Source organism: Ovis canadensis, chromosome 3, assembly GCF_042477335.2.
Source record: "Ovis canadensis isolate MfBH-ARS-UI-01 breed Bighorn chromosome 3, ARS-UI_OviCan_v2, whole genome shotgun sequence".
Lineage (NCBI taxonomy): Eukaryota > Metazoa > Chordata > Mammalia > Artiodactyla > Bovidae > Ovis > Ovis canadensis.
In genome coordinates this window covers 191,618,717-191,632,666 of record NC_091247.1, presented here as the reverse complement: position 1 = coordinate 191,632,666, position 13,950 = coordinate 191,618,717, and the positions used below count along the sequence as shown (strand labels likewise).

General features: G+C 39.5%; 1 protein-coding gene across 2 annotated transcripts in view; it reads left to right on the top strand.

Moving 5' to 3' along the window:
• Window positions 1-13,950, top strand: part of FAR2 (fatty acyl-CoA reductase 2) — a 176,447-nt gene that overhangs the window by 37,328 nt on the left and 125,169 nt on the right. The window lies entirely within an intron of this gene.

Here is a 13,950-nt window from a genome sequence, read left to right as displayed (position 1 = left end):
TTCAAATCCTAAAAGATGATGCTATGAAAGTGCCTCACTCATTATGCCAGCAAATTTGGAAACTCAGCAGTGGCCACAGGACTGGAAAAGCTCAGTTTCATTCCAAGCCCAAGGAAAGGCAATGCAAAAGAATGTTCAAACTACTGCATCATTGCACTCATCTCACATGCTAGCAAAGTTAATGCTCAAAATTCTCCCAAGTGAGGCTTCAACAGTATGTGAACTGAGAACTTTCAGATGTTCAAGCTGGATTTAGAAAAGGCAGAGGAACCAGAGATCAAATTGACAAAATCCGTTGGATCATTGAAAAAGCAAGAGTTCCAAAAAATCACATCTATTTCTACTTTATCGACTATGCCAAAGCCTTTGGCTGTTTGGATCACAACAAAGTTTGGAAAATTCTTCAAGAGATGGGAATACCAGACCACCTTACCTGCCTCCTGAGAAATCTGTATGCAGGTCAAGAAGGAACAGTTAGAACTGGACATGGAGCAAAGGACTGATTCCAAATTGGGAAAGGAGTACATCAAGGCTGTACATTGTCATCTTGCTTATTTAACTTATATTCAGAGAATATTATGTGAAATGCAGGGCTGGATGAAGCACAAGCTGGAATCAAGATTGCGAGGAGAAATATCAATAATCTCAGCTATGCAGATGAGACCACCTTTATGGCAGAAAGTGAAGAGGAACTAAAGAGTGTCTTGATAAAAGTGAAGGAGGAGAGTGAAAAAGCTGGCTTAAAATTTAACATTCAAAATAACTAAGATCATGGTATCCAGTTCCATCACTTCATGGCAAATAGATGGGGAAACAATGGAAACAGTGACAGACTTTATTTTTCTGGGCTCCAAAATCACTGCAGATGGTGATTGCAGCCATGAAATTACAAGACACTTGCTCCTTGCAAGAAAACCTATGACCAACCTAGACAGCATATTGAAAAGCAGAGACATAAAATCAGAAGTAAATGTCCATCTAGTCAAAGCTATGATTTTTCCAGTGGTCATGTATGGATGTGAGAGTTGGACCATAAAGAAAGCTGAGTACCAAAGAATTGATGCTTTTGAACTGTGGTGTTGGAGAAGACTCTTGAGTCCCTCGGACTGCAAGGAGATCAGTCAATCCTATAGGAAATTAGTCCTGAATATTCATTGGAAGGACTGATGTTGAAGCTGAAGCTCCAATATTTTCTGGCCACCTGATGGGAAGAACTGACTCATTTGAAAAGACCCTGATTCTGGGAAAGATTGAAGGCAGAAGGAGAAGGGGATGACAGAGAAAGAGATGGTTGGATGGCATCACTGACCCAACATGAGTTTGTGCAAGCTCCGGGAGTTGGTGATCGACAAGGAAGCCTGGTGTGCTGCCGTCCATGGGGTCACAGAATCGGACATGATTGAGTGACTGAACTGAACTGAGGATATTTGAAACCATGAGAAGGATGGCTTGGGCTGTTTTGACTAGAGCTGGGGAAGCATGAGTGGTGGAGCCTAGAAATGCTGGACTACCCTGCAGTAGAGGGTAGCCCAGTAGCCCAACAAGGAACTCCTCTGCCCCATCCTGCCCACCAATCTCCCAGTCTTCTCACCCTCTGTTACATAGGATAAAGTGATGCTCACACAGGACAAAAGATTCTCCATACTGGGTTTAGGGTTCATATTTCAGACAGGGCTATATGGTTGAACTACATTTGAACGACAGATGCAAACTATGTGTACTTTTAAGTTTGCTAATAGTCACACTTAAGTATTTTAAAACTGGCAAAATTAGTTTTATAATGTATTTTATTCAACCCAGAATATATAAGACATTATCATTTCAATATGTATTTAAAATGTGATTATTAATGAGATATTTTATGGTTTTTATACTAAATCTTCAAAATCTGTTATATATTTACACTTAACAACATGTCTCAATTCAGACTAGCCATATTTCAAATGCATAATAGTCACCAGGAGCTAATGGCTTCCATATTACAGTTCCTGGAGAGTCTGTGTTTTTCTAAACCATTTTTGCCTTTCTTACAATATACATGTCATAAGCAACTGAGTGAAAGACCTCAGTTGACTCCATCTACCATTCTTGCCACTGTATCATAGAAAGAAATGAGATTTGTCTAACTGTGTTTGTCAGAAAGCTAAAGCCATGTTTGTTGTTATTTTGTACCTCCTGATCATCTAAGGAGTTGGAAATTGATTTGTGTATGAGTCACTTGAGTATTTCTTTTTTTAATATTTGAAGGTAAATCAACCATTTTATAATTACAGGGTTAATTTTTTTCTGAAAAATATGCAATCGTTTTGCCATTTGCCATAATTGCTTTCATTATTCAGAATATTACCAGCCTTCCTGCCAGAGTGTTTTATAGCTTGATTGTTCTTAGGGCTCTGTTTTTTTTTTTTAATAGTAGTTTGTCTAAATTCCTCTTACTGAAACTTCCGCAAATATTCACACATTTCCTCCAGCTAATAAAACTGTTTATTTCTTACCCATTTTTTTACAAGATCAGTTTTGCATGTCACTAAGTTCCTTCTAGCATTTTTTCATGCTATACTGAATATAACTATTTTGTCCATTCTTCCTCTCACTTCTCTAAAACTTAGCTATTAAATGATAAAAATTTTTGCCTGGGGTATTATATAATTATTTTTCATAAAAATTCTGTTTCTACTTGACTTTCAATAAAGATACCCCTGAAGTAAAAAATATAAATATAGTTTTTACTATTTGGATTTCAAGTGCAAGACATTTGAACACTAAATGTTTAAATCCAGCAAAACATAGATTTTATATCAATGGCTAGATTATGAAAAAGAGGCACTCGTATCAACTTTTCTCAGGATTCTTAAGGGATGATATATCCACATTTTAGTTGGAATTTGGTAACTTTATTTTCAGAAAGTGGACAAAATAAATGGTCATTTCTAGTCTATACATTGTGTGGGTGTGTGTGTGTTTGTGAACTTCTCAGCCAAAATACAGAGAGTTGTATATTTCAGGGAATGCAATTTTTTCCATTATTTTGTTGCATTATTGTTGATTTACAATTTCATATTAATCTTTGCTATACAGCAACATGATTTAGTTATTCATATACACACATTCTTTTTCATATTCTTTTCCATTATGGTCTATCAGAACATATTGAATATAGTTTCCTGTGCTACACAGTAGGGCCTTGTTGTTTATCCAGACAATGGATCTTTACATCTGCTTTTATTTAAGTTTTTTGGCTGAATTTTCTATAGAAGTCCATATTATAAGCATTTTAAGTGTAAGTATTCCCTTCTCTTGGTTTCCCAGGTGGCACTAGTGGTACATAACTCAGCTGCCAATGCAGGAGACAGAGAGATGCAGGTTTGATCCCTGGATTGGGAAGATTCCCTGGAGGACGGCATGGCAACCCACTTCAGTATTCTTGCCTAGAGAGCCCCATGGACAGGGGAGTCTGCCCAGCTACAGTACACAGGGTTGCAAAGAGATGGACAGGACTGAAGCAAGTTAGCATGCACACATGCATTCCCTTCTTCAGGGATCAAACCCTGGTCAGCTGCATTGCAGGCAGATTCTTAACCATCTGAGCCACAAGGGAAGCCCATAAGTATTTTAGGCTTTGCTAACTCAATGGTATCTGTCATAATCACTCCATGTGCCTGTCACTGTAGTGTGAAATCAGCCATAGATGATATGTAAAAGTACAGGCTTGACTGTACTTCCATAAAACTTTACAAAAATAGACATCAGGCTATATTTGGCCTACATGCATGCCAGGTCACTTCAGTCATGTCTGACTTTTTGTGACCCTATGGACTGTAGCACTCCAGGCTCTTCTGTCCATGGGATTCTCCAGGCAAGAATTCTGGAGTGAGTTTCCATGTCCTCCTCCAGGGGATCTTGGCCCCTATTGGCCCCTATTCTAGATATTCTAGAATCACTCACTTTACTCTGACTGTATAAACTAGCCATTCAGTCTCCCATCCTGATTCTGGCATAATGTTGAGTTGTTACACTGAGCTTTGAATACAATGAAGACAATTTCAGACTAATTCTCATCTGACTATGAAACTGTATTTGATGTCTTTATTTTCCTGCTGTGGGTATAATAAAAAATTATTTATACCCCTGCTTTAAAAATTTATCCGATGTTTACACTGCTGTTTTATTTTGGTAGTTTCCATAAAAATGCATCCCTCAGCTTTGTTTGAGGCTTACTGGTTTTAGCCCTTAAGTTTTAGTTATATCCCACTTTGAGTTCTTTTACTATATGGTGTGTGTGTGTTTGTGCATGCACGTGCGCGTGCCCTCGCTCAGTAGCTCAGTCATGTCCGAATCTTTGTGACCCCCATGGACTGAAGCCAGCCAGGTTCATCGGTCCATGGAAATTTTCCAGGTAAGAATACTGGAGTGGGTTGACATTTCCTAATCCAGGGGCTCTTTCTGACCAGTGGACCAAACCTGTGTCTCTGGCATGTCCTGCAATGGCCAGAGGATTCTTTACACTGCTACCTAGGAAACGCCTTGCTGCGTGGTGAACACTCTTAAATTTTCTGATGTATTGTTGTTTTTGCTTAGCCACTAAGTTGTGTCTGACTCTTTTGCAGTCTCGTAGACTGAAGTCCACCAGTCTCTTTTGTCCATAGGATTTTCCAGGGAAGAATACTAGAGTGGATGCCATTTCCTTCTCCAGGGAGCTTCCTGACCCTGGAGTTGAACCCACATCTCCTACATTGCAGGTGGATTCCTTACTGCTGAGCCACCAGTGAAGCCTTTCTGACTTATGCTATAGCATAAAAACAGCCTTCCAAGGATGGTTTATCATAAATATTTCTCCATAAAAGTATAGGGATGGATTTATAATGCTCCTGGCTGAAATGGACAACAATTTCAGGATGAATGTGGCTGAAGCCATCACCACTGAAAAATGAGGCCAAGGTTTTTTGAAGAACATTCAATAGTAGGACTTAAATGTGATGCTTTTGAAATCTTAATGTGAATGAACACTCCAAAACAAATGCAACATAATAGCCAAAAGTTTTCAAAGACAGAAAGGCCTAGAGCCACTGAAGAAATGTTTCCTCTGGTTGTGGATGCTCTGGGTTGGTACATGTATTAGGTGGCTAAGTTACAATTGCTATGGGAACTAAAACTTGACCTTTGATATATTTACATATTTACCCCTAACATTGTATTAACAAGCTTTTGAATTTACCCTGTGTTTGTAAATGGCTTTGTTTCAGGCTTTCAAGGAGATTAATTTGAAAAGCTCCTTTAGGATGTTGAAAGCAGAAAGCTTGATTGCTTTCAGTCTCATTCACTGCTGCTGCTGCTGCTGCTAAGTCACTTCAGTCGTGTCCGACTCTGTGCGACCTCATAGATGGCAGCCCACCAGGCTCCCCCGTCCCTGGGATTCTCCAGGCAAGAACACTGGAGTGGGTTGCCATTTCCTTCTCCAGCACATGAAAGGGAAAAGAGAAGGGGAAGTCGCTCAGTCCTGTCTGACTCTTCGCCACCCCGTGGACTGCAGCCTACCAGGCTCCTCCACCCATGGGATTTCCCAGGCAAGACTAGCATCAGAGTTTACTTCTGTAGAATCAGTGCGTTGATGATGCTTTTTGAGGACAGGCAATGAATTCCCATATAGAGAGTACTCCTTGCTTAGCTATTTGTGTAGGTTGATTAAAACTTTGTCTTCACAGCCTCTAAGCAGGTAGATTTTCTGTGGTTTGTCAGAAAGCAAGAGAAGAAAAGCAGTAGTTCAGTGGGTAGCCGTAAGTGAGAAATAACCATCATTGATTCTTTCACCTTCTTCGTTACATCAAATTCAAATATGGGTGCGTCAACACACTACTGTAATTCCTACTGCTGTTTCATCATTGTGCTTCTACAAGTTAAATCAGTTAAGCTATTCTTTATGATTATGAAGATTTGAATATTCTGTGTAAATATGAACCGTTAGGCTTATGAAGCCCCTACAAGATTTCAGAGTACCAGAACTCAAAAGGACTCACATAGACGAACTTGGAAATGAAAGGAATTGATCATTTATGAAGCATTTCCTGTCCTGGGCTGTATGGTGGGTGCTTTATATATGCAATCTCATTTAATCCTCACAAGATTCTCCACAGGACAGATGAGGTTGATGAACTTTCCCCGGTCCCACAGTTAGTTACTAATTATTTGAACCTAGCTCTGAATAACTCTAGAATCCCAGAATTCTTTTTTTTTTTTTAAGCTGTTTTTGCAGATTTCTAGTTCAGCAAATAGTTGTTACATTTTTATCAAATCACTCAAAGTTACCATAAAATAGTCCATGAAATTTTGACTTTGATATTTTCAAAAACACCTGGAAATACTGAAATTACCCTCTGGATATACTTCAGGAGTGAAGTCCATTTTTATCAGATTTTATAACAATTAGTGAAATATAAGGGTCTGGTCAGAATAAAGTAAAAATGAAAGTGGAAATGCAAAGCAAGAGAGAGTTGAAATAAAGGCCTTGGTTCCTTCCGTGGCATTTTTCTCCCATTTATATACATTCCTGTAAGTTGGTGCATACATTGTAGATACCAAAAGCTTTTTGTTTTTATTTCTGTTTGACAACAAAGGGATTAAAATGCTAATATTTCTATTATGCAACTTTTCACATGAGCAGTTACAGTACGGGGTCAAAATCTGACTGCAATGCCTTGTTAAAGCACAGTAAAGAGCTTTAATAGGAAATGTAATAGAGCCAGATTGTTCTGGGCTTTAACACAAAGCTTAGGTCTATTCTCTTTTGCCTGCTCCATTTAAGTTACCTACTGCCCCCTGCAGGCATTTAAGTTTTCCTCCCATAAAATAGAATTGTTCCTTCAAATGAAATGTGCTTTATTTCTTAGAGGAATAAAATCGTGTTTCCATATAATAAATAAAATAAAAAGAGAAATTATATTGTAGTGATTTGTTGGAGGGGTTACCAGATTCCAAAGACTAATCTTCAGCTTCTCAGTTTCTGAAACTGAGTTGTAATATCATTTTAACATTGATTAGATTCAATGGAATGAATTTCCAGTATATGAACTCATAAGAAATTGATCTGTGAACTAGAATCCCTGTTTATTATGTTTCTGTTGGATGAAGAGTTTTTCCTAGGAACTAAAATTTTTATGTCTTCACTGCAAGGAAACCTCCTTCCAGTATCTTGGTGACTGGATGCTATGGCCAGTCCAAAGAGTTGAGATGGATCCCCACTCAAAATTTGATTTGGATTTCCAGACTAATCATCACACACACACACATACACACACACCAAGAATGTATGGAAAGGTTTATTATTCCCATAATGAGGCTTTCTGGAGAGAGCAGTGCAGGTCTCTCAAGCTGATCTGAAGTGTTTTGAAGGAACTGTGATAGGAGGGAGCCCAGCGTTTTTGTGGTGGTTAGGGGCTGAGGCTGGAGTGAGGGTTTCAGCACATGATTTACACTTACTGTTGGTGACGAAGCACCTAGGCTTTCTTATCAGCATGCCCAGCTGAGAGACAGAAGGGGAAGAGGGCGGGGTAAGACATAAAAGATATCTGTATTCAAACATGAAGCAGACTGTTATGTTGGGTCCAAACAAAGATTGTTTAGTGAACACGGAATTAGTGCAACATGCAGTGAATACTTGTGAAATGGATCATACAAAGTGAGGCAGTGACATCTAAGCAGAATCCTGTCCCACAACAGTACAAGCCCTTCTGGCTTCCATAATGTCAGGGTTTTATGTCTCTATCTTGTGATCACTGTTGGGAGAAAAAAAAATCTACGAATTCTTGTTCTTTTCTTCTGTTCATGATATTTTCCCTGAAAACATTCTTTGATATTAGAAAATTTGGTAAGCTTTCTGACAAACCCAGTCCTTCTTGATTTTTTAGCCTGTGATTCAACTTACCTTTTTGATGATTTCTTCAGATCAATAAATTCCATCTTTTGTGGAGATAAACTATTTTAACTCATAGCATTTTAAGAAAATGTTACTGTTCGTTCAATATCCACAATCACTTTCAATTATTTTTCTAAACTGGATGATAGTGAATCTTCTATTGTTTATAAAGTCTCATCTTCTATCCAGGACACTGACCTTATTCTTCCATTTCGTCATTTAAAAGGAACATAATATGAATAAGGTGGCATATTGGCCACAGCAGAGAAAATTGCTATAAATGATGGTTTAATGGACGGATAGGACAGTAGCAAAGTTGAGATCAGTTCTGAATGACTGTGGACAACAGTTCTGTGTCTCTGCTGAGGAGAGATCAAAAGAATACACACAGAGAAAATATTCAGAATACATCTGGAAAAAATGAGGAGAATTGGGAGAAAACCTCTTAAAAGTTTATTTTTAAATTTGCTTATAAGAAGAATAAACTACCTTTTATGCTTGCAATAGTCTAGGTCAGTGATTCTTGATATACTTGGAGTCACAGGTGGGAGAGCTGATGAAAATACTTGATGGAGAGAAAAACTCACGTGAAACAACATTTATTTGCCTTGGACCTATAATGTGAACTGTTATTCCGTACTAACCTTATCCTGCATGGTAGACAAAAAAATATTCCCAAGGGCAAGAATTTGTTTCATATGCTACGTGGCCTGCAGTGTTTCCTTATTGGCTGGCTAGATTTGTTTAGAGTTTCCAGTTTGTCTCTGAACCTGGCTTTGTGTTTTGTTACTCATGGCAACCCACTCCAGTATCCTTGCCTGGAAAATATCATGGACAGAGAAGCTTGGTGGGCTGCAGTCCATAGGGTCGCAAAGAGTCAGGCATGACTGAGCAACTAACACTAGCTAACTACCTCAACTATTAGCCCATTTATGGAACTGAAATATGAGATGCACAGTCTTAGATTTTTATGACTGTGTTGAAGATAAAATAGCCCTTTAACCAGGATCAGATATACACATAATAATAGCAACCTTTGATTGAATGGTTACTATGTACCGGACAGAGTACAAAGCATAATCTCATGTAATCCTCCAACAACTTTTGATGTGAATATTAATCCCATCTCTTTGATGAGTAAAAATGAGACTTAGAAGGTTTAATGATTTGCCTAAGCATTTATTGAGCATCCCTTGAATGTCTGATACTGTAGAGGAATATACCAATTAAAGAAAACATAGACTCAGGAATCTTCTAAATCTAAAAGTTTTCTTTTAATTAGCTGCATTTTATTCATTTTTTCTCTTTATTTTTTTATTGAAAGATAATTGCTTTACAGAATTTTGTTGTTTTCTGTCAACCCTCAGCATGAGTCAGCCATAGGTATACATATATCCCCTCCCTTTTTAACCTCCCTCCCATCTCCTGCCCCATCCCATCCCTCTAGATTGATACAGAGCCCCTGTTTGAGTTTCCTGAGCCATACAGTAAATTCCCATTGGCTATCTATTTTACACATGGTAATATAAGTTTCCATGTTGCTCTTTCCATACATCCCACCCTCTCCTCTCCTCTCCCCTAAGTGCATTTTAAAATATCTGTGTTTGAAATTATGACATGTAGTTCCCAGCCTTATGGTTTAATTATAACTCAAACTAGTGGTGTGGACATCAACTTCTTCTAAAAGTCTATGGGTGTTCATTTAAACTGATATATTCAATCGTAAGGCTCTGTTGATGATGGCAAACAGAGTTGGTGAATTTGAAACAAAATAAAATCTCAGACTTAATGCAAGCTAATTTTTACAAGCCCCAAATTCATCTCCCTTGTTTGTACATATATGAAGTAATTGATTCAGCATGCTGCTGCTAAGTCGCTTCAGTCGTGTCCGACTCTGTGCGACACCATAGATGGCAGGGACCCCACCAGGCTCTGCCGTCCCTGGGATTCTCCAGGCAAGAACACTGCACAACTGTGTTGAAAAACAGAGACATTACTCAGCCAGTATTACCCTGCTGGTCCCTATTGTCAAGGATATGGTCTTCCCAGTGGTCACGTGGTTATGAGAGCTGAACCGTAAAGAAGGCAGAGAACTAAGGAAGGCAGAGCACTAAAGAATTGATGCCTTTGAACTGTGGTGCTGGAGGAGACTCCCGAGAGTCCCTTGGACAGCAGGGAGTTCAAACCTGTCAATCTTAAGGGAAATCAACCCTGACTACTCATTGGGAGGACTGATGCTGAAGCTGAAGCTCCAGTATTTTGGTCACTTGATGCAAACAGCCAACTCATTGGAAAAGTCCCTGATGCTGGGAAAGATTGAGAGCAGAAGGAGAAGAAGGTGTCAGAGGATGAGATGGCTGGATGATGTCACCAATGCAATGGGTATGAACTTAGATGGTGAGGGACAGGGAGGCCTGGCGTGCTGCAGTCCAGGGGGTTGCAAACAGTCAGACACGACTGGGTGACTGAAAAACCACAATGGTGACATTAAATGTACTTCAAATAGATGTTACATTGCTGCTTCTTTGTAGCTGTGAACATCTATGTACTTTCAAAATAACAAACTTTAAAAGAAATAGAAGAAAAAATAATGTTTAGAGAGTTTCCTATTTATGTTTCAGTTTAGTTCAGTTCAGTCGCTCAGTCATGTTCGACTCTTTGCAACCCCATGGACTGCAGCACACCAGGCTTCTCTGTCCATCACTAACTCCCGGAGCTTGCTCAAACTCATGTCCATCGAGTCAGTGATGCCATCCAACCATCTTATCCTCTGTCATCCCTTTCTCCTCCTGCCTTCAATCTTTCCCAGCATCAGGGTCTTTCCCAATGAGTCAGTTGTTCACATCAGGTGCTTCAGCTTCAGCATCAGTCCTTCCAATGAATATTCAGGACTGATTTCCTTTAGGATTGACTAATTGGATCTTCTTGCAATCCAAAGGACTCTCAAGAGTCTTCTCCAACACCACAGTTCAAAAGCATCAATTCTTTGGTGCTCAGCTTTCTTTACAGTCCAACCCTTACATCCATACATAACTACTGGAAAAACCATAGCTTTGACTAGATGGACCTTTGTTGGCAAAGTAATGTCTATGCTTTTTAATATGCTGTCTAGGCTGGTCATGGATAAGGCGATGGTACCCCACTCCAGTGCTCTTGCCTGGAAAATCCCATGGATGGAGGAGCCTGGTAGGCTGCAGTCCACGGGGTCGCGAAGAATTGGACACGACTGAGCGACTTCACTTTCACTTTTCACTTTCATGCATTGGAGAAGGAAATGGCAATGCACTCCAGTGTTCTTGCCTGGAGAATTCCAGAGACTGGGGAGCCTGATGGGCTGCCGTCTATGGGGTTACACACAGTCGGAGACAAATGAAGTGACTTAGCAGCAGCAGGTTGGTCATAGCTTTTCTTCCAAGGAGCAAGTGTCTTTTAATTTCATGGCTGCAGTCACCATCTGCAGTAATTTATGCTTACTGTTTTGAAATAGCATTGTGTAAAGACAATTTAGATTCTCTTCCATTATTCTTTTACACTTGAATATCATAGCACCTTTCCTTTAAGTATTATCATCAATATCTACCCATAGCTTTGATACAGGTTTTAGCATATTAGTGCTTTGTAGTAATATGTCCTCTTTTGAAGATTAAAAAAAAACCTGAAGCATAAAAATGTTAAGTGTCTTTGTGAAATAAAGATGCAATCAGTGCTGTACTTCTACCTACTTGGTTATAAAAGCTGAGTGATTTTGAAATCTAAAGAGATGGACTGTATTACAGCCACTGTTTTCTTTCCTACCTCTTTATGCTCCTCACCTTTCCTGATCTTTCAGAATAATTTGAAGTTCATAACACCCTCCCTTTCCTTTCTCTTTGACCTATGTATTCACCCATCTACTCGTCAAACAATTATTCTGAGTAGCAAACACTAGAGATACAAAGATAAAATCATATCCTCTTTCTCAAGGTACTTAAATTAAATTCTAAGGGAAAGACAGATTTGGTATTGAAAAGTCCCCTGGTAAATACACTGAAGTTCCAGGAAACACCATTGACCCAATCTGAGGGGTTGAGCTGGGCCTGTTAAGGAAGCCAAAAATAATGTGTATGACTGAAGTGTCTGGTATGTTAGGACAAATGGTAGAAGTTGAAAATAGAATAGCATGCCAGGATCAGCTCACTTATAGTGCTATAAGTGTGTTATATACCACAATTGAGAATTCAAATTTCATTGTGAATCAGATTAACAGGATATAAAAACTGAAGAAGATTCAATGAGAGTGACCTGGTAATATATGCAAAGATCCCACTGGAAGCTAGGTAGAGGCACAATGTCCCAGATTAACAGAAAAGGTGACAGGGAATTGGAGGGGACCATTGAGGTCCCAAGGGGCTTTACAGATGGCTCAGTGGTAAAGAATCCACCTGCAGGAAACATGGGTTCAATCCCTGGGTGTAGAATATCCCCTGGAGGAGGGCAAACCACTCTAGTATTCTTGCCTGGAGAATCCCATGGAAAGAGGAGCCTGGCCGGGTACAGTCCATAGAACCAGAAAGAGTCAGACAGAACTGAACATACACACACACATCTAACATGAAAGCTTGATGTTAATAGCCAATAAACACATGAATAATTCTCAACATCTTTAGTTGTTAGTTAAATTCAAATTGGGCTTCCCTGATGGCTCAGTATTAAAGAATCCACCTGTCAATGCAGGAGATACAGGTTCGATCCCTGGGTCAGGAGAATACCCTAGAGAAGGAAATGGCATCCCACTCCAGTATTCTTGCCTGGGAAATCCCATGGACAGAGGAGCCTGGTGAGGTAACAGTCCATGGGGTCACAAAAAGAGTCAGATATGACTGGGTAACTGAGCACAGCACACACTAAGGTCCCAAACAGCTGCACTGAGAATGTAGCAGGGACATACATGAAAGAGGTTAATTGAGGCAAAATCTCCAGGATTCATAGATTGATGTTTTGTGGGGAGTAAGTGACATAGAGATAATTCTCACATTCTGGCTTGAGTTATGAAGTGGTGGTGGTGCTGTTAATCAGGTTTGAGAATCAATTCATCTCTTTCATCTTTTGTGGTTTTGGTGCCATTGAACCATCGGAGGTGAACTGTGTAAAACCCAATTAGAGATGAGTCTAGTGCTCGGCAGAGAAGTCTGGTTATAGATAATATAAAGATTTAAGACCATATAGGTCGTGGTTGAAGCTGTGTGTATGAATGAGGTCATCAGTTTCTATATGAAAAATGAAAACTGCAAAGGGCCTAGGGTCTCCCCCAGGTAAGTACTACAAACTCCAAATCAAATAGCAAACAGGCTTATCTGGTCCAAAGTCTATATATGGTGCCTTCTGAAAATCATCTCATTGTTACAGTTTATTTTCTCCAAGTAAAAGATGGGTGGGCATTTTGGTGCACACAGATGATAAAGACATTTTGGTGCACACAGATTTGAGACCATTCAGGGAGCTATTTGTATTCTCAAATGAACATTTATTTGTTTAGCTGATAAATATATTGGTGGTCAGTACTCTTGAGAACTTCATTTATTTTGAAAGTGAAAGTCGCTCAGTCTTGGCTGACTCTTTTTGCGACCACACGGACTGCCCATGGAATTCTCCAGGCTAGAATACTGGAGTGGGTAGCCCTTCCCTTCTCCAGGGGATCTTCCCAACCCAGGGATTGAATCCAGGTCTCCTGCATTGCAGGCAGCTCCTAGCTGAGCCACAAGGGAAGCCCAAGAATACTGGAGTGGGTAGCCTATCCCTCCAGCGGATCTTCCCAACCCAGGAATCTAACCGGGGTCCTGCATTGCAGGTGGATTCTTGAGGAACTGAACTATGAGGAAAGCCCTCATTTATTTTCTTACAATCAAAAACCAAGTTCTGACATGAGCTATCCATAACCTTCTAGTGAAACAATGATCCCAAATCCATTCTAGATAAATCTTCATGGAAAATCTGAAAAGCATAAAAGAAAGAAATCTCAGTAATATTTTCCCAGAAAGTGGATGCTCTTTGGATTAAATTAT